Consider the following 22,241-nt stretch of genomic DNA (forward strand, 5'->3'; position numbering starts at 1 on the left):
CATTTATTAACTCATGTATTCCCTGGGAATCAAACTCTTGAGCTTGCCATTCTAACCACCATGGTCTCTCGCTCTCTCTCAGTCAAATGAAGAGCATTGCACAATATTTGGCACAGTGTTTAAGCCCATATTTATAATACTAATTCTGTTCTATACAAACATATAATCTACATTATATAAATGTTATATGGCATAAATAATGAGAGTAGTATAGTCACAACTCAAAACAGTTTTTTCTCTCTCCCAAACAAGAAGGATGGATATTTCATAAACAAATGAGTTGTGCAAATGTTTTTATTATTATAATTATTGTTATAAAAAATAATTATAGAAATGTATTATTAAAAATAACATAACGGCATATCTTTAAAATATTATGTAAAAATAATATAAAATTATGTGCAAAATTAAAAGTTAAATAAGCAACCCAAAAAAAAAAAAAAAAAATCTTGGCTTGGTATGAGTAACATGCTCTTCAAAATGACTTGTCTTTTTTATGGTTTTTATTCTGTTTTCAATTTTCAGCGGGACTTTTTGCTGACAGAATCATGCTACAGTGGTTCTTTGGGCCTGGGGAGATTATGACAGACAGCTCCCAATTTTGAGGTTGTCCCAAAAGAAAAGCCGCTTCCCATTTCTGTCCGTTTCGGTCTGCCTCAAAGCGACATGTTCAGACCTGAGCAGCTTCAAACTGTGATTATTCTGGGATTTTAGGCTATTGTTTTTATTTTTAGATGACAGAAAACACTGAGGTACACATGTCGTGATCTGACCCCACGCCAGCTTGTTAACAGACCAGTAGTCTCTGATTTGCTGACAGTATATCTTACAACCACAAGGAACACAAATGTGGTTTGAGATGCCAACAATAAAAAAACCACACAGAGAGAGAAATAGACAGATAAAGAGTGAACGGGTTTGGATGGAGTGGTTACTCATACTGACTGTTATATCCACATATATAATCGAGTGAGATCAGACAGGCCTCATCTAAATCTCCACCTCTTTTATTCATTCTGTCTGTCACTATTTTCTCACTTTGTTTCTCTCTCTCTCTGTCTCTCATATGCTTGGTTTCTTGCTCTGTTTTCTCCCTTCCTCTGATTGGCCGCAGAGCTGCTTTTCAGCCCTCTGATTGGATGAGAATTTTCTCTCTCCTTCTCGCTCTCCCACTTTCTCTTCTTTTTCCCATAATGCCCATGGTTGGTGAGCAGGAGCTAAGGGTCTGTCCAATCATTTTCTGAGCCATCAATCAAAGCTGACATGCCCAAGCGTCATGAAAAGAAACCTCAGTAGCAGCCATTAACCGAACTCCCCCCACCCCCCCACCCCCCTCTCTCTCTCGCTCTCTCTCAACCTCCCGTGCTTTGTTTTCCTTTCAGCAGACAAAAACGGACTGACAAGATGGAGGGTTGGACATTAATCAAACCACCCCATGGAACCACCTCTTCCTCCTGATAATAAATAAATTCCACTCTTCTCATTGGGCAGATGCTCACATTTTCACCCTGCTTTTCCTCCTCCTCCTGGCTCGTTCACGCTTGCTCTCTCGGTTTTAAGGATCCTCATCTGCTCTCAGTCGGAGGAATTCCCCACAGATCAGAGCAGGGCTGGTGTTTGCTTCACCCTCGTCCCTCTCCAGGGGCCATGTTGCCCTGACTACTGACCATCCCGAGACTCTTTGTGCATTAGCGGCTGCTGCATGCGTGTTCTGTTTGGTTTGGACCAATGGTCACCCCCTGCGCTTTAATTGAACAAGCACTTCTCAGCGGGAGAACATGCAGAGAAAGGAACAGCCACAAAAACATGTTCTTCCTACACGCATGACTGTGAATGTCAACTGTGCTCAGACCATTGCGTCTGTACCAGTGGATTTCTCAGAGTCTTGCTGGTGGAAAATCACACTCAGCCCAAGAGAATGCATATAAAAACAGCCTTTGTTGATTTGGAAACATGACAGCTGGTCTTTTCCTGTCCTACTGCTGTAACAGACAGAACAACAAGATTCCCAAGATGAGTCAAAGACTTCAAATTAAAACCGAACTGAGGGTTATTGGAGAATGTGTCCGTGTTCAAAACACAATGCAACGCAGCTGTTTGGGTTCGTATTCATCCAAACAAAACCAAGTTTAGCAAAGCAACACAAAACAAAAACAAAAACAAAACAGCTGTTTGAACTTATATAATATATATATATATATAAGATCAAAACAAATAACAGTATTACGGATGTGTCTTTTTATTTTATTTTACACAAATGCAAGTTCAAACTGAAAAAAACAAAACAAACAAACAGTGGTTTGGACTTAAATTATATACACAAAGATTCAAACAGAACAAAAACTATAGCAATGCAACAAAAAGCTAAAACAAAACAAAAGTCTGTTTAGACTTTTATTGCACATATACAAAGTCAAAACAGAAGGGCATGATTGTTTGATATTGTATTACAAAGATGCAAGATTAAAAAAAATTGGCAAAGACAAGTAAGAAAAAAAAAACGGTTTGGGCTTATATAACACATAATAAGAGATCCAAACAAAACAAAGAAAATCAAAAGGAAACTAAAAAGGGGGGAGGGAGGGGGGGGGGGGGTTGAGCTTATACATTCAAAACATTTTTTTAAAAAATATGTGAAAAAAAAGTAATTTGAGCTATTATACATACACGAAATCTGATCAAATCTGATCCAAAAAAAAAAAAAAGTTGCTGCATATTATATAATACATAGAAAACAAAAGAATAAAAAAGTGGTTTGGGCTTATACACATACATCCAAACAAAAAGCAAAGCAAAAAATCTACATTTAAAGTATTTGTGGATGTCTAATCTCTGAAAGAAAAATAAATATTTCATGACCTGGATTAAGATGACTGAATTTGACTTTTTTAATCATCTAAAATGCTTGAGGAACATTGAATAAAAGTGCAATGTGATGTGACGGCACAGAGGTACAACTGATAGATCATGATTCTGTCGGGAGGATTGTTTCCTCCAAACAATTTTTTCTCCCCTTGACAGGTAGAGGAAGACAAATGAAAAGTTAAGATGGCACAAAGAGGCATGTTAGTGAGCCGCAACGGGTACCGTGGCACCCTGCCTTGCAGGGCATTGTGGGATATGTCCTCCACCGAAGTGGCTGCCCGGATGACATATTACAGCTCTGCGGGAAATGCATGGGCCTAAAGGAGGAGGCGCTTCTCCTGCGTTCTGCAAACGTTTAATTTCGGTTGTCCTCCCTGCTGCTTTAACCCAGGTTCAGCGAGATCCCCGCGGTGGGCCGAGGCCCGTGTTTGCCTTGGCCTCTTCAGAGAAGGATGCGAGCCCGGAGGACTCTTTAACGCTCCAACTTTCAACTTTGAAGTTTTCTTTGACTGCGCAGCGAAAAATATTGGCGAATACAGCTGAAGCACTTCTCTTATTCGTAAATCAACCGGAGCCTTCAGAGATCAAATGGCTGCGCCGTAACACCGTTTGAAATATTTGCTTCCTCACAACGTTAAAACATTGGATGAAAGAAAACATTCTGGGAGAGACCTCCATCCTGGTGGCAAGGTCAAAGTGATTTACACATACACACAATGAGGATGTCTGAACCTGCAGAAAAAAAAGACGCCCATTGATTTGCTGTTAGCTGATCTGATGAGTGGAAGTACAGGCAGAGACTGTAAGATGGCTGGATCGGTGAAGATATCGTCCCTAGTGCGACGCTGCTGTTCTTCCTGAACCCCAATCTGTTGTACCATTGACACATAAATGGATTAGGGTCATGTATCACTGATAATGGTCTAGCCCAATGCTGGTGTGTCTGCAGTTCTGGTTGTGCGTGCGCGATAAGGCCTATTGATTATGTATCATATGCAGTTCCCACGCCGTCCTTTGTGCCATGTGTTCAGTGATGTGTTTTTTTCCCCAGAAAGGGGTGATACAGCTGGTGAGTGCGGGGTTAATTTACTCACACAGCCGTTGGCCTTCGGGATCCTGCACGCATCTGTCTGGAAAGGTGAAAAAAGGTATGTGTTTTCGTGCAAAAGAGGCACGTGTGTTTCATATTACACACTGAAAATATATTCACATTACAAGCCGGGGGACACACTTTCAACATGTGATCAACTAAAATACCACAAGTCTGAACTACATCAATCACGACGTAACCCCCCTACCATGTGACATCCATGTCATTTTACAGGAGAGAGATGCTTAACCATCTGCCACTGTGTTTACCGCTTTAGTCTACTTGGTTCGAAGTTTTAGCACACCACAAACAGTGTGTGACGACGTCTGGCAGTGATGCTGGAGGTAGGTCGAAGCTACTGTTTTCAATCGACTTCTAACTGTGACTCTGGGGTTCGTTTTGCAATTTCAAATCAATAAGACGTCGCAGTTTTGTGTAATGAATATGATAAAAATCACACACACATAGTTTGTCATGCACTCTAGACAAAACCTTTCAAATATGATCTTAAAAAGATAGTTCACTCAAAAATAGGCCTGCACGATTTGTGGAGGGAAAAATTTATATAATTTTTTTTTAAATACAAAAAGAGTTGCAGGTTTGTTGGGTGGCACAATTTGGCCCCAAATTTTTATTATATTATTATTGTTATTATTATCAAACAAACTATTATAATAACTCAATATTGCCGTTTTTAATTGCACAATTTTTACTTATTTTATGCAAAGTATTTAAATTATATTTAAGAACGTGTTTTTCCTCTTCTTACGATGTTAAACCACCACGCTTTTATTTTGGCAGACAACCAAAGGGAGCACTTAAAGCTTCTCTTTTGGTGACAACAGTCTGTTTAACAGGGCATCCCGTTACAAATTCATGACAATGGTTGTGTTCCCAAATGTATGTTATAAGAGTCCCAAAGCACAGCACAAGCAGAGATTTAATGCAAATCGAGCGGCTCTGAGATACTGGAAACAAAAGAACACAGTGCTGTGCTTCACTCTGAAATTCTGTTTATTAGATTAAATTGCAGCCTTTTTGGTGTTATTTAGATTAATTGTGCTGCCTTACTCAAAAATGAAAATTCTGTCATAATTTACTCGTCCTCATGTAGTTTCAAACCTGTATGCCTATGGGTTTGGAACCGCAATAAATGAAAATTAAGTAAATGATAACAGAACTTTTTCTGAACTATCCCTTTAAGGTCAATAACACAATTTTGTGTCGTTAAATTTGATTTTAAATTCTTCAGTTAACTATGTTCACTGGAAGTCAACACTCATGGCTCAAGCATCGCTCTGTACTTCTCAAACGAGCCCACCAATGGATCATCAGCTGGATGTGGCCTTTTCCGGAGTCTCTTGGCCTCATTCTGAAGCTTCGGTCATATGTAGCCCTTTATTTCTGAATCGATCTTTCCAGGGAAGAACTGCTGCACTGTCCCTGTGGAGAATGTTTCACTGGTAATCCAAACTGCAAACTTGAGAATGAAAGTAATGAAATGGATCTGAATGCATTCTCAAACTAACTAAAAGCCACCCACCGTGCAGTAGTTGTTACAAACCATCCTTTATACGTACTCAGAACGGCCTGGCTCTCATGTGCAGGACGAGCTGGCTCAGGCATCCCTCGCTTGCTGTTGACGATGCCTGTGATTGAGTGAGTGGCCAGACGGTCTCTGTCATTGAGGCAGCGAAGCAGCTCATCTGTGAGTTTCTGAGCAGTGCTCCCTGTGTTGCAGCGCTCCAGGAGATCAGCAGGGATAACCTGGAGGGAGAAACAAAAAAAGCTTTTGTGGATAAGCTAAGAAAATGCATTCAACAACCAATGAATGACACATTTATAAAATTGAATAATCAACGATAAATGTTCATAGGCAGGTCTTTCATACGGTTCAAAATGCATTACTACGACCTAAAAATATGATTTTAAATCATGCATAATTCATATATATCCAGATAACTGTTCATACTCAAGTTTGGTTTGATAATTGTATTATCTTTGGTTGTTTGCTGCTTTCAACAGACAACAATTTTTTAACAAGCAGGTCAGTCAGTTAATAAAATAGTCATTAATTTCAGCCCCAGGAAAAAAAACAAAACCTTTTTGAATACAGGATTCTGTAAAGAATTTTTTTCTATTATGTTGTGTTTATTTATTTATTTTAAAAACATTTTAAACTATTATTTATTTATAACCATTGCATATTGTATTCTCTATTGTCAAATATTTTGGGAGCCAATGCTAACATCACTTCACTTTTCCAATTGGGAGAGCATAATATTTAGTCAGATTAATCATGTCATGATTCTGCCCTCGTGTCCTTGATTTTTCCTAGTCTTGAGGCAGGATCATGACAGACCCATGTTTTGTGTACAAGCGCATGGCCTTGTCTTTGGGCCATGTGCTTGTGTTGTCTCGTTCCCTTGCCCCGCCCCCCTTGTTAACCTAGTCGTGTCTTGATTGTCCTATCTGTAACACCTGTCGTGTCTTGATTAGTACCCCTATTTAGATCTCCTAGTGTGCTTTGTCTTGCGTCGGTTCATTGTCATTGTGATTGTACCTGTGATTGTGATTGTTCCACTCTGTGATTGTTCCTTAAAGAAGTGTTTGTATTACCGTGAGTGTTTGTTTATAGTTAGTATTTAGAGTCCTTGTTTATCTTGTTAGTCCAGTCCTGTTTTAGTTATTTAGTCTTTACCTTGCTCCGTGTTTTCCCCCTCGTGGGTTTTGTTTTCCCCTTTTTGTATTTAATAAACCCTTTGTTTTGTGATTCCCTGTCTGCACTTGAGTTCCTCCTTACCAATACCTGACAAATCAAAGCAACACAAATTGTTTCATTGTTTCAAAACAACTAAACACATTAAATTATATGAATAACTTTTATAAAAATGTATATTCAATTTCACCTAAATGAGACATCCTAGAGCTGATTATAGAGGCATCACAAATGTAACTCTTACTTTTTGTTTGGGAGGCGGTCCATTCCTTTGAGGCATTGTTTGTGTGACCTCATTCTGACCACACCCCTCCTGCTCTGAACTTGCACATTCAGCTGTTCTTCCAGGAAGCAGCCTTGGAGGAGAAGTGTGACTGGGTGGCCTGCTTCTCTCGAGCTCCCTTGGAGAGAGCTGGGAGCTGCAGCTTCATGGATGCCACACAGCCATCTATCACTCTTCTCGATCAGCTCTTCAAGTGTCTGAGCCAGCCTCCCACAAGCTGTTAAAAAAAAACTGTATGAAATCAGACTGAAATTGTCTCACAACAAGAGGTTGTGTACCATGGCACACCACACTAATCTTTCTTTGACGTGAAGTTTCCTCATGAACTTGCTGAACTTTTCCTCAAATTGAAATGATCTTGAAACATGATATGATCTGCTTTCAGCTTGGTGTAAATCTTTCCCTGGCAACTGAAATGCATTGCTGTGAAATAAAAAAACCAAACCCAGAATGAACACATTTCAGAAGTCCACTGCTTTACCTGCAAGGCTTCTGATTTGTTCTTGGAGGCAATCAATCTCCATCTGCATACTCAACACCATGGCGATAAGCTCCGCCCTTGAACGTGATTGGAGGCTTCCAAGCACCTGGAAGAAGATTATCCACATCACATTATAAACTGAGTGGACACATGGGTTCAAACTTGTATCAGTAGTTTACTAAAACTGCCTGTGATCATTTTAAGCATGGAAAACAAGTGTTTGGAGCTGAATGAGTTAAAGTGCAATTGCTTTTGGGCTCTAAATTCTTAAAAGGCATTTAGAAGTAAGAAGCGTAATTTAATTTATGCAGTGAGTTAAATGTTAGATTATTAAAAAAGTGGAATTTAGTGCCTTATTACCTCCATAGTAAAATCTGCTTCCCTTGTTGCATCTCAAGGGGCTTGTCAACCTCAAAAGCCTGCCCAAAATACATATGAATGAAAATACAACTAACCAGTGGCTCTGGTTTGGCTTGCAACTTCAAAATGACATTGGCTAGCGATGTAAAAAATGATCGTTTTGAGGTTCCTCACATTAGCAGACACCTGAAGATGCATCTGAAATCCTGTTATATTATTAGATCAATATATCATTTAAGTGCCTCGAATCCTTTCCCTCATGATGGGATTCCTGAAGGAACTTTCTTAAAATAAAAGCTATCAGTGTTAAGATTTGTTATTGGAACAGAGGTTTTAATCTATTCAGCAATGCCTATCAGATAAAAACACAACTGATTGCAGTATTTATTCAGTAATAAAATGGAACAGACCTTTGTTTTGAACTTAACATAGTCAGCATTGCAAGATGAGATGTCCTCTTCATTTAGTTCTCTCCATTTTCTCCTCTTCGCCGTCTCTTGCTGAAAGACAGTCACATAATTAAATCCAGGCACTGCAAAACAATGACACATACGCAAAAAAGCTTGAAGTTTATATACACTGAAGACGAGTGCGGCTTGAAACAATTGAAAACGAGGAAAATGTGTGGAAAGGGGACCCTAAAAGTTTTAACAGTGAAGTCTTAAACCTAAAACAATTTGACGAAAAAATACATAATAAATGGCTCATCTGTCATAAAGACATAATAGCTAGCTATATGGTCATTTTAATCATGTAAACCTCACATCTGATGTTTATTCTGTACATGAAAGTGAGTTTAAATATAGACTAGCTAATAGCTAGCAATTTGTAATGATCCCTATCTACTATTTTGTATATTTTACTATTTTATTTAGCAGCCTTGGTTTAAGGGCACATCCCATTAAGCACACTTCAGTCTCCCACGACCTTTTTAAAACATTAGAGATATAAAAATACCATATTTTTTAGTGTTGACACATGTTAGATAAACTATTATCTGACATAAAATTAACCAAGCATTAAATGTATCTAGCTTTAAAAAAAAATATCTTATTCTCTTTGGAAATATGGATTTTGTCTGAATGTTAAAATCATCATAATCATCATCATTAAATAAAATCAAAACTGTCACAATCTAATGAAATATTTTGAATTAGTTTTAGTGCAACACCTTTTTGATTATAAACTAATTTTTATCAAAAACAACTTTACATGACATTATTAAAATTGTGACAAAATGTAATCCTGTGGACACATTCGGAGGGTAGGTAAATATTTTATTTTCTGAATTTTTACACATATTGGAGAGTTTACCGCATTAAGTCAAGCTCAGCCGTGGTAACCAAATTATTGTAAGAAAAACAAAAAAAAAAGCAAATGCATTTTATAAATTTATTGGAATTGTTATTATACAATAGTGTGGGGGGGGGATCTTAATTACAAGCCCTATACATGAAGAGATAACATTTACATTTGTCTAAAAAAATATATGTTGTCTAAAATAAAACAAATACAATGCTATAAAAATCTGAAGATGTCAAATGATTTCCCCTACATTATAAAGAGTCTTTCTTCTTTATTTTTACCCACTTGTTCTTTCTTTTTTTGGCGGTGTGAGCACAGATACCAGTGAGGTCAGGCAGGGTTTGACCCCAAGCATTCCCAGGTGACGTACAGTGAGCATTAAGTGCATCCAGAAGCACCTGAGCTTGTGAAAGAGAGGAAACGGCTCTGGGCTGGAACAAAGTGGATCCTGTAACTCATTAAAGCAGGCTGGAGATCACAAAAGGTCAATCAAATAGTGTCATGTGCACCAGTACCATCTGTATTCTGGTTATATGCACTGTGAATATGGGTCAGTTTAAATGACCCCTTGTTTGACCCGATCACAAGTGCTCAGACAAGACAGATCATGTCTCTCCTGCTAATAAAATGCTTAAATCTCAGTTAGTCTCAGTTTACCTGTATTAAATAAGGTTAAGGTTAATTTCTTTTAAAACCTGTGTAGTAGTGGATGATGATTGACAGGTGAGTAGGTGGTGCTTCACTGCAGTCTGGGCGCATTAAAAAGTGCTAATATTACAAATGTGGTTTAATCACATGCATTTAAAATAAGATTTATAGGTTCACAAAGTGTTAGGATCCTGTTTAGACCTATTCGGTGCTGTCCACCAGTGGATGGATTGACGAAATGGATCTCAGTACCAATAATGTGATGTTTTGACTACATGCACACAAAGAGGCTCAGTGTTAGGAGACACAAATAGCACTGACTTAAGAATTACTTTGTTGCGGACATTAAGAAAGAGGCACTTACATGCTGGATGAAAGAGAACTTGCACCTTCTCTTATGACGGTAATTAAACAAGCATGAAAGCTACGATCCTGGTGGCCAGAGTTATTTCAGTTCAGACCATCTGAGAACTTTGTTGTAACCGAGTGACTCACTCAACCTGCTCGATCCACCGTGACGCTCCTGGTCTGCAGGGACCAAACATGAAGATCTGTGACTAAAGGACGTCTAACATCACAGCAGATGCTATTACAGTCCAGACTACAAATGTGACAGCAGAGCCACCATTTCTCACTCACACAGAACGAATATTGATCTCGGCCCTGCACATTGCAGCCTCTTGAGAGGCTCTGAACCAGCATAAAGTGGAGTATTGATGATATATTGATATGCATTCTTTTATTTACTTTACCCATAAGGCCTTTCACATTACTCCTAACATATCAATTGCACATACCGCATAAAGCCTCTTTTCTGGGTCACAGGCTCCCATTCCCTATTTAATCTGAGAGCAGTGACTGTCAGACTTGCCTCTGCATGAGAATTTGTTCTAAAGGACCTGATCAAAAAAAAAAATAGAAATACTGCAGCCAAATTATGCCGTTCATGACGCCAGCCAGAAAAAAAAAAATAATAATTTGGCAATGTTTGCTGCTATTTAAAGTTTTGCAATATAAATTGGAAAGATTTGCACCCTAAACAATCACCACATGACATGGTTGCAAATGTCTCAAAGTTAATTAAATAAATGAAAAAAAAGTTTAATTAAGTATATATTAATATATAAATTAATATGTACACTTTAATGTGCACAAATCTGCATCATTTAACTAATAAAGAACACTGTGGATTATAATTCCCCTTTTAACCAGAAAAGAACAGAGAACAGAGCATGAAATACTTTATATTTTTATATCTCTTGATATTTTATATAATAGTAATATATTATAATAATATTTATAAGAAATTAATTTATAGAATATAGAAAAACGTATCAACTATTTATACATATTAGTATTATTTAAAGACCTTTTATTTTTTATTATTTTAGTAAGACCAATTATTGTCCAGGTGCTACTTAAACAACAGTGCATGTAATATATAGATACATATACATATATACATATATACATATATATATATATATATTATTTATGGTAATACTAATAATACTAATAATATGTAATTTATAAATATCAATATAATTTAAATAAGACAAATTATTGTCGAGGTGGAATATTCTCTATCACAAAAATAATAATTATGAATAAACTGGAATCGTTAAGTGAAATCAGGATAAGAAGTTAAATCATTAAGTTCCTTATGATTCCCAACCCTAGTGAAATCTGTCCTTAGAGCACATGCATCAAGAACAGACAACAACTTTCTTCTCTCCTGATCTCTCTTTCTCCATCTTTCCCTCTCTGTACATAATGAAAATAGAAGAGTAAATAAGTGCCTTAAAGAAAGAGGCCATGCTTTGGCACTGAGTGGGATTTAATTGACCATATGGGGGCGTCAGAGTTGAACTCCGACCTTACTCCCATCAACCCTTGGGAGCACCCTAAAATGATAAAATGGACAAAAAAGGTGAACCAGCCCCCCAGGCAAAAAAGGATGATAAAATGAGCACACACTCACATTCTATAATATCTATATTAAATGCACCTCTTAACATTTGTCAGTAGACTGCGATGTTTCTCACACTCACCTATCTCTGATGGACAGCTAGTGTTTTGAGCCCGCTCAGCAGTCTGTCACTTGATTAGACTCCCCGCCATGGCACTTCTTTCCTCCGGTGCCAATTTTCTCTCCCCCCTCCGCTCATGCATATGGAGAAGCGTAATTTAAAAGGACAACAGTGCTGCCTTAAGATCTGTCGCAAAGGGACAAAACAAACTGACACATGAGTACAAAACAATGCAGGCCATTCGGTGTCCAGGGCAGCACTGAATGTTGAGGAGCGCTGGACAGGGGTTTTGTGAGCCTTTGATGGGAAAAACTAGATTTTTTAGGGTTAGATCTCTCTTTTTTATGGGGAGATAAAATTAGTTTTTTGTCTACATTTGGATGTTTAAATGTTTGCTTCTATTATGGTTTAGTGCACAGACACAACTGAGCATAAATATGAGTTTTACAATTCTTTGTGGTGCAGAAATTATGCATTTCACCTTAAGATGCAAACATTCAAATCCAGCTTTCACAGCCAATGTCAATTTAAAAATGAATGCAAGGCAAGCAGTATAGTTTCTTTATATTTCATTTCATTATCCAAAATCAGATGTAGTACAAAACCATTGACTTATACTTTCACATTTATATTGATGGTCAAATGACCTAAAAACATTAACTATTACTCACACATTTGGTTCCAAACCTGTATGACTTCTTTTCTTTCTTTTGTGGAATATAAAATAAGATATTTTGAAGAATGCTGGCAATGAAACATTCATGACTTTCATTGTATGGATAAAACAACAACAACAACAACAAAAAACAAAAAAACAATAACGGGTAAAGTAAACGGGAATCAAAACCATTGGGTTAGCGACATTCTTTAAAATATCATCTTTTATATTTTGAAGAATGTGGGTAACCGAACTGTTTCGGCTCCCATTGACTTGTATGTATTAAAAAACAAACAATAGAAGTCAGTGAGAAACTAAACTGTTTGGTTACCCACATTCCTTTAAAAAAAGGCAGTCCAACAGGTTTGCAATGGCATGAGGGTTAGCAAATGATGACATAATTTCCTAATTAGGGTTAGGGTGGACTCCTTTTAAGCACACAAGCATCAACAAAATAATCTCTAAAATTGTTCTTTTATATTCTTCTTTATTCCGTATTAGAATGAATCACCTATGTTGTATAGCATTCCTCTTTAGTTTCTTTGTCTAAAAGGACCTGCTGCTAAATTAATGAATATAAGTAAACTTTCCCAAGTGTCAAATGCTGCTTCTTGTTAGTTACTAACATCCAACTCATTGTATTTGCTTCAAGAAACAAGACCTTTTAGACATTATACTGCTCATAAATCCACAGGCAGATCCAGATCTGGCCTACGGTCATCTGTTTCAAGACGACATGAAGCTGTGCAACCTGCAAACTTTCTCCCAGAACACTGTTCTGTTCAGCGTCAGCCGTTCCTGTCTTTGAGGGATTAGAGTGATGTCATCGGTAAGGTCTCAACCCTTTTCGCTGTCATCCTGGCTCAGGTCAGCGTTAAGTCCGAGCGGCGCAGCTTTTGCATGTGCTATAATTCATACTGTGACTTTGATGATAATAGCACTAATAATGGCCTGACAGTGACGGATGGGTGCAAGCAATTTGGGGGCCCGTGAAGTGACCCTCGGCCCAATCAGAGCACTTCCAGGTTAAATGTGACCCAAGGAAACCGGCAGGAGGAGAAAAAGAAAGAGTGAGAGAGAGAGGGAGAGAGAGAGAGAGAGATGAGGCAATGAAGTGAGGAACGCTCCTCAGGAAATTAAGTAATTTCTGCTATACGCCAATTCTTCTCCATTTGGATGCTTCTGCAAGATTCCAAGAGTAGAAACTCTTGACCGCTAACCACAGAGGCAGCCGCATTCGAATCCCTAGAGCTACACCCCAAAAATTCTGCCGCATTGCCAAAACCTTTTGGTTTCACAACCCAAGTCTTTGGCCACAGAAACAGTTCTCTTAATCAGCCCAAACACCTCCCCGGGCAGCAGTGGGAATGCTTGGCCAGGCCATGTGTTAGACATTAAATGCAATCAGTGACGGCGTTTTTGAGTGCTGGAGAGATTGAGAGGAAGGGAGATCCAGGTTGATAAATAGCAGAGCCACTCAAATGCCCGTCTGTTCACGGGGAGTCTGGGTAATCAAACCGAGGCCTGTTTGCTTTATTTATGCCGCACGTCAAAATGAGAGATTTATCGTTATTGCGAGGCAGCTCTTGATTAGTGAGGAGAATGTGGGAAGCTAACCTGGAAAATCTCCACTGGCGTTTAACATGTTCTGGTCGGGATGAGCACAAACCGAACAATGGCTTGCCAGTGAGACGCATGTTGGTAAAGACGGAGAAGTGACAAGGATTAAGCATTCTTTGTGGTGAAAGCAATTCTCTGTGCAGCATTTACTCATGATTACTGCATGAAAACGCTCTCCAACTCTGTTCAAAAACAACTAACATCTGATTGCCATTTATCGTTTAGCAGTATCATCTGCAGATGGGAATTGACACCAAAGACAACATTAGCTATGGAAATGATTAAGCAAGACCTCCATAGCAAATAGATCAGTTATGCAGTACCACAATGCATCCATAAAGTATTCACAGTGCTTCACCTTTTCCACATTTTTATTCCAAAATTGATTAAATTCAATATATCCTATAATGACAATGTGAAAAAAAAGTTTGTTTGAAATACTTGCAGTTTTATTAAATGATATATTGAAGATTACAAAAGCATCCACTAAAATCGCATTTTGAATGACGCCCTTATGCCTTCATCTATTGCGGCCTTTTTGCAACAAAGTGCATTTGAGATCTTTCTTGTTGATTGGGGCGCCAGGCGTCACTCATTGAAAATAATATATTCTGCATTAATTAGGGCAACTATAGATTATCTGTGTCCCAAAAATATGCAGCAGAAAGTAAAAATGATAGAGTCACAAGCATTATAAATATGCTATTAGAGCTTCTCCTATTCCTGCCTTACAGGTAGAAATGAGTGAACTACCTCTTGATATTAGAAACTGAAAGTTAACGATTTCAGTAAAGGGACATAATGAAACTCTCCACTTTTTTCCACTTACATGGCTGACTCATATTCCCAACATTTAACCAAAACTTGGAACACAGCATTTTTTTTGAAAATAGGCTCATTTTCCAACTCCCCTAGAGTTAAATAATTGAGTTTTACTGTTTTTGAATCCATTCAGCCGACCTCTGGGTCTAGCGGTAGCACTTTAGCTTAGCTTAGCATAGATCATTGAATCTGATTAGACTGTAAGCATCTCGCTCAAAAATTACCAAAGAGTTTCTATGTTTTTCCTATTTAAAACTTGACTCTACTTCTATAGTAACATTGTGTACTAAGACCGATGGAAAATGAGAAGATATGGCTAGGAACTATACTCTCATTCTGGCGTAAAATAATCTTGCCATAACATGGGTGCAGCAGGCGCAGTGATATTACACAGCACCTATTTTCAGGTCTAGAAAATCACAACTTCTCATTTTCCGTAGGTCTTTATAACGATAAAATGAAGAAGAGATCTTTCTTTTCTCTGTAATTCGCTGCTCCGATTCAGAGATTCAGTGCTTCAGTGAATCTAATATAAAAGAAATAAGAGCAATTTAATATATCTCTATATCATTACATATTGATGATTTAACACTAAGCACTTGTGTAACAGCAGAAACAATGTAATTTTCTGCATGTAATGTTCTGAGCAGATGTTCACAACGCAATTTTAGCGATAACATAAGGCTAATATGATGGAGAGCCGGTGTCCTGCAGAGAGTTTATGAGTAAGTTCAGAGATTGAATTGATTCATCTAGAAGTTCACATCACTCTTACTATTTCGCCATAGACTTCAGAGACTGTGGATTTCATTGATAATTATCTGTAGACCTCAGAGACAGGAATGTATCATGGCACAGTTCTGGGGAAGGGTACAGAAAAATTTCTGCAGCATTCATCTATAAATGGAAGAAGTTTGGAACCACCGGGAGCAGGCTGCCCGACCCAACCTGATGGAGCTTGAGAGGTCCTGCAAAGAAGAATTGGGGAAACTGCCCAAAGATAGAAGAACCAAGCTTGTAGCATCACACTCAAAAAGACTTGAGACTGTAATTGGTGCCAAAGGTACTTCAAGTATTGAGCAATGGCTGTGAATACTTATGTACATGTGATTTTATTTTGTTTCTTACTATAAATTTGCAAAACATTTCTAAACAAACTTCTTTCACGTTATCATTATATTGTATTGTTAGTAGAATTTCGAGGAAATAATGAAGTTAACCCATTATGAAATAAGAATGTAACATAACAAAATAAGGAAAAAGTGAAGCAAGCGCTGTGAATTTTTTCTGGATGCACTGTATAGTGTCAATTTCTTTTGCAAACAACTGTTTCCATATACACCTGGAGAAACCAAATGAACACTTCTGACATACTTATAGTTTCTTGAGACATTTAACCTTTAATCTTTCCCTGCCAGATACACACGTTAAGAATTAGCGCAAGATTTTTCCCTCTAGGTCAACACTGTTCCATGCCGTTCCTGTACTTTTCCATTTATCCTCCTCCATCTCCTTTAATCATACTGCTGGCCCGGTGACTTGAGAGGCGCCAAGTAACACACAACCTGTCAGATCCAGCAAGGGAAAAATGAATTAAGTCCAGAGGGTAAAGTTGGGACTGAGAGAAGTGTGAGCGGGCCTGGTATTGAGCCCTAGGGCACCCCGAAAGTCATAACTCAGAGCTTAGGTACCGTGGCCCGCATGAGGAGTTGCCGTCTGTCAATTGATTTAGTGTCATCTGAGGTCTTGGTCGCCTCTTACGATTATGTGCCTTATTAAGTGATTCTCTGAGCATGACAGCTTTAGGATATTAGGTGGTACTTTCTGTGGCCCTTTTCTAAGTACATGAATCGCCTACTTTTATTAGTCTGAAGGACACTGCATCTCAGTGCTGGACTGATGGAGTGAAACCACTCCTTTATAATATTGACTATTACTATGGAAGTTGGTATGAAATACTTAAGCGTACTCCCTATTCATTTTGAGAGTTTTGTAATATCACCAGCTTTTACGTTTTGAGTCCTCAACCCTCAGGACGTCGATGTTTCTTAAAAAAAACGAAACAGTAATATTTTAGTATCAAAACATGCTGTAACACCAGTGAGCATGTTTCCTTTAGAGGGACATTTCCTTTGGAGAGTGTTTGTTTTCTTTCACCTTTATTTGATGGGAAGGTTAAGCAAACATATATATAAGAATGATTTTTGTTTGATGTGTGTATATCTGTGGCTGTGTGTTGATGTTTGTGTGTGTGCAAAGAAGCCAAAATTGTGAGTTAAATATTGTCATAGACATTCATTAGCCAAGTGCAACAAGTACAGGGGACTTTTGACCTAAGTTACAACTGCAGGATTATTTTTTATTAGAAGTCACATACACAGAGTTCTCAGAACTCACCAGGAGAAATCTCTTCATCCTCCATGTTGGATAAAATTCCTGAAGTACTAGAGATGCTGTTTACTATGACTCCAGGGCTTCATGCATTACTGGAAATTGACAAAAAGAAACCAAAAAAGATTAAATAAATATTACTCTGACAGCAATGTCAATACATCTTCTGAAAACTGTGTCAGGGGTATAAGTAAAATAGTCTTTTACAAGGTGATTTTATTACTTGATTCAAAACTGATTAACTCATTGTCAATCTATTAGCTGGAATTTTAATTGCACTGGCTACACCATAAGAAAAGTTTCCTGAGCAGAAAATCAGCTAAATATAATTATGAAGGATCATTTAACACTGAAGACTGGAGTAATGATGCTGAGAATTCAGCTTTGCATCACATGCATAAACATTTTTTAAAAATATTTAAATATACAACACGTTGTTTTACATTGTAATAATATTTCAATATATTACTGTTTTTACTGTACTTTCTATCTAAGAAATGCAGCATTGGTGAGCATTAAAGACTTCCTTCAAAAACATTTTTTAAAAATCGCACTAACCCCCAAACTTTTGAACAATATTGTATATACAGATGAACACTTTTTATGTGTATTACATTAATTAAATAGATTTTTCTGTCAGCATATAATGCTGTCAAACTTTCAGAACTTTAAAACAAGGCTTCGCCAAGCCATCACTCAAAGTTTGCCTTCATGGTGTTTACTTTGTCTCGACAAACATTACATTTATTTTAGAATTAAGCTATTTAAAACTCAAATTGCAATTCAGCATTCTGTTTGCTCCCTCAACTCAAATAAAAAAAATTTAATTAGAATTTAAACTGCATTCTCACTTAAATTCTGAATGACAGTCCTGATTTGAATTACATCACATGACTGCATTGGGTGACATAGAAGCCTCATTTTGCCTCCACACTACTTTTGAAGGATCATCTCGAACCTTATATTTATCAAGAATATAAAACACCAAACATTAAATTATTTTAGAGTCAATGTTTTAAAGCTATAATTGATCAACAAAGACAACATTCATAACAAACTGTGCTGAGAAAATGTCAGCGACATGTTTCCAGGGTCAGGAGGACTCTGAACCTTTAGTCGAATGTATTTACTACTGAATCTTTGTGCCAAAGAACTTTGACAACATGGCATTATGTGCAATTTATGTCAGGCTTGGTGTTGTGTGTGTTTATGTGCGAGAGTGTGCGTGGAAAAGAGTGTGACGGAGATTGCATTCATATGTATGACCTTCCTCTTTAGAGGCACCGTCAAAGATCACAGTCAGTGTTGACAGAGATATTTCTCCCATGCATTGCAGCGGTGATGGCGGCTGTCTAAATGCTTACTCACCAGGCACCGGCTGCACAGGCCGCCAGCAGAGCCAGCCAGTGGCCCTGAATGCCCTTTTGCTGACTAGAATCTAGCAGCCAATAAATGGAGCTGTCACTCCTGTCAGTCTTGCTTTCTCTGACACAATCACCCTATAACGCCCACTCATTCCATCCTGCCCGCCACAGTTACGTCCCTAAAAGGACAGCTTTCTGTGACAGCCCTGCCTTTTGCATGACGGAATGCAAAGATAGCCAATCATCTCATTCTCTGTCCTGGGGTTTGAGAAAGAGAGAGAGAGAGAGAAAGAGAGAGCGAGAGAGAGAGAGAGAGAGAGAAATACTTTTACTTTATGCATTTTTTTATATGTAGCTAAAAAGATCATCCTCTTTAATTCATGGAATGCATATATATATATATATATATATATATATATATATATATATATATATATATATATATATATATATATATATATATATATGTTATCATAAAATCTATCTAGATCATAAAAGATATCAGCAGGTGATACCACCTCTAAACTCTCAGTAATCCAGTCTATCACATGACATTTCACCATACTTAAAAATGAACATAACAATTAAGAAAGTAACTGAAGAAAGTATCACCTCTCTGTACGTTCATATATCTCAGATTCCTGAAGTTTCATGGATATCCGGTAAGACAAGGCAAGGCAAGGCAAGGCCATGAACACACAGTGTATGAGGTTGTTTAATCAGAAATATTGAAATAGGCCTCAGAAACTCTTTTGGAGGCTGTCTGGTCCAACGGCATCTTGATGCTGTATTGCCCTCTGCTGGACTTAAGGTTGATGCACAGACTCACTGTAAAAAAACAGAACAGGCAATAATGATGTAGCACAGTTAATATGCATGATTTAGCAATTTTCCCACTAAATATAGATTCGAAGAAGATTTGTCTCTACCGCATTTTCCATCATTTCAGAAATTATAATGCAGTGTCACGTGATCATTCAGAAATCATTTTAATATATATATATATATATATATATATATATATATATATATATATATAGTAAAATAGGCCTATTCAACAAAAGGTTACAAAAACAACAGAAACTGCAAAAACATGGTAGCCTATTTTGAGAATTCAATAAGGACCCAAAAACAGAAGCTGTAAAGTAAAAATATGGTTCATGTGATAAAGATCTAAATTAATTATTCAGCTAATAGGTTACACACACACACATATACAAAAAATAAGTCATACCTGTCAAATTAACACTGACGGGTTTTCTTCTTCTCTCTTTATTTATTTATTTTTTGTAAAACGTTTAAAATATATATTTCTCTCGGTGGATATCTTGGCTACTATGGTTGTTATCTACCAGCAAATTGGACTTTGACGTTTGACTAATAGAAGTGGAGCCAGCTGTGGCTTTCTGCCTGAAAACTTGATCATTTATTTCTCCAAACGACTTCGCCTACTTTCCGTTGATTACTCTCCCGTTGACTGTATGCTCTGTGAAAGCTCTCCAGTCCTCGGCTCTCCTCATACATTCAGAGCCTGTCGCCGTGTTTACCCTTTGCGAGGATAAATCGCATGTTCTCCTCTCGCGCGCTCCCGTCTCGCGCCGAGCTCGGGCGTTGGGAATGGCGTGGAGGTTTATTTGTTTAGGAGAGCGGCGTTTACTTTCCGCCTGCTCTGTTTGTGCAGATGGCGGGTCTCGCCGCGCCAAGTGGACCCGGTGTTTATTTGAAATGGGGCGTGCGGCACGCGAGGGTACCGAGGAGCCCCGCGCACCATGTGTTCCTCTGGGCGCCCTGAGTGTGGGACGCGGAGTTGGCAGGCGACCTGACGAGACCTGACCCGTCTCTCTATGAGCTCAGGCCTTCCACACGGCCTTGGGTCTGCCTGGAAGCGCCTGGCTTCATGGATGGATTCATTTCATGAGATCTCGAGATCCAGCCCAACACACTTTAATATGATTTTAAGGCCGTCTGACAGCGCGGTGTAATTTAGTACGATACTTAAGGAAAGGGCCCTGATAGTTAAATAACACAGGCCTCCAAAATACACCACACTATTCAGTTCTTCCAAGAAACGGACGATTAAAATAGTTAATTTCATTCTGTTTGAGTAATAGTTAAAATTCTGGAGGAACATGCCAGAATGTCATGAACAATTGATTTATTAATCATTAGCTATAGCTTGAAAATGGGTTATTTTACCCTTGTTTTTAGGTTTAATCTTTCTGATTTAGATTTTTCCATATTTTATTCTTTTGTTCCACTGTGGTAAAATAATTGTTAAACTGTTCAGTGGGTTAAAAGTTAAATTGTGCGTACATTTGGTATGCAAGAAATACTCTGCAAATGAGTTGAGTTGATAATCATAAATATAGACCATTTGGTTTAAACAAAAGTGTTGTAAAAACGGTTAAAGATTTTGTGTGTGGTTGATTGACAGCACACATTAAATTAGCCACACCCCATAAGTTTAGCCCTGCCCTGCATTTGAGAACGTCATTTTTTAGAGGAACCAACCAGTAAAGGACCAATCCATCAATGTCAGCTCCTTAGCCAATCAGGGAGCGTATGCTAAACAGCTGCCAACCAATCACGCTCAGTGTGTTCCCTCCAGCTCCTATATATGCAGCAACCCCTTGCTGTGCTGCATGATTTGACTGAAAATGTGAGTGAGACCAGATTTAATGATTGTGCTGCTGTTCTGGTGACTATGGATTTTAACTTCCACAACTGAAAACAAAGGAAATATTACAGATGATTGAACTTTGATGTGAGGCTTGTCTATCTGGCAGAAATGCAGTCACAAGCACACATACATAAACATACAAATACACAAGACACATTTGTCTCATGCACACCCAATCACCACTGTTCTCCATGTCTAAAACTAGCATACAGTCTCTTTCACATGAACTCTCACTCTTTCTTTTATCCATAACGTATTCCGAACAGACTAGTAAGTCTTCCCCAATGTCAAACATGACACTATGCCAATAAATGAAATATGAGGAACAGTTCAAAGGTCTCACCATATGCCAACTGGCTCCTTGATGTAAAAAAAAAAAAAAAATTCCACATTGCCCCTATTTCCCAGATGCCACTTATGCCCAATAACGGATGACCAATTATGACTCCCTCCATAATTCTTTGATTTATAGAGTCAGCTGGATGTTTTGATCAATATTATATCTCATATCTGTCTTAAAGCTCACCTTTAAATGATGTACACCAAGAAGTGAGTTTGACTAACTTTAACAGATACTTTTATTTTGAATATTCTTCAACCATATACACCTGGAGAACAGAATGCTTTTTTTTAACAGAAACAATATGTTTACATTAAATAATTTTATATTTTAAATATGTTTAACACTACTATCATATAATATCATGTAATATAATACAGTACCATTGGAATATTCAGGATCAACAAGATTTTTTAATGATTTTAAAAGTCTCTTATGGTCACCAAAAGGGGCGCTGCACAAGATCCTATGCAAAGGCAGTCCTAATGGGCCCCCCTTCCCTTGAAAATATTTATTCCAGACTTTTCAAGGGCCCTCTCTTCCTTTGGGGCCCTGGTAATCAGTACTGGTTTTACCCCCAGTCCG

The 22,241-nt window shown here is 37.9% G+C and overlaps 1 long non-coding RNA gene across 8 annotated transcripts; it reads right to left on the minus strand.

Moving 5' to 3' along the window:
* Positions 1–2,314: 2,314 nt before the first annotated feature.
* On the minus strand, positions 2,315–20,465 carry LOC127946246 (uncharacterized). Of its 8 annotated transcripts, none has more exons than XR_008151043.1 (13): positions 19,871–20,463; positions 19,249–19,464; positions 18,641–18,894; positions 17,279–17,367; positions 11,803–11,967; positions 9,389–10,279; positions 8,209–8,330; positions 7,799–7,857; positions 7,439–7,544; positions 6,919–7,174; positions 5,536–5,722; positions 5,277–5,398; positions 2,315–3,995 (listed from the first exon to the last, which is right to left on the minus strand). It is a non-coding gene; the product is annotated as an uncharacterized LOC127946246 (long non-coding RNA). The 8 variants fall into 8 exon arrangements; XR_008151038.1 differs by lacking the exon at positions 2,315–3,995 and adding an exon at positions 6,657–6,764 and having other exon boundaries at positions 4,952–5,398; positions 19,871–20,465; XR_008151037.1 differs by lacking the exon at positions 2,315–3,995 and having other exon boundaries at positions 4,952–5,398; positions 9,389–10,022; positions 10,116–10,279.
* Between the last annotated feature and the right edge of the window lie 1,776 nt (positions 20,466–22,241).

This window comes from Carassius gibelio, chromosome A3 (genome assembly GCF_023724105.1).
Source record: "Carassius gibelio isolate Cgi1373 ecotype wild population from Czech Republic chromosome A3, carGib1.2-hapl.c, whole genome shotgun sequence".
NCBI classification, from domain to species: Eukaryota; Metazoa; Chordata; class Actinopteri; order Cypriniformes; family Cyprinidae; genus Carassius; species Carassius gibelio.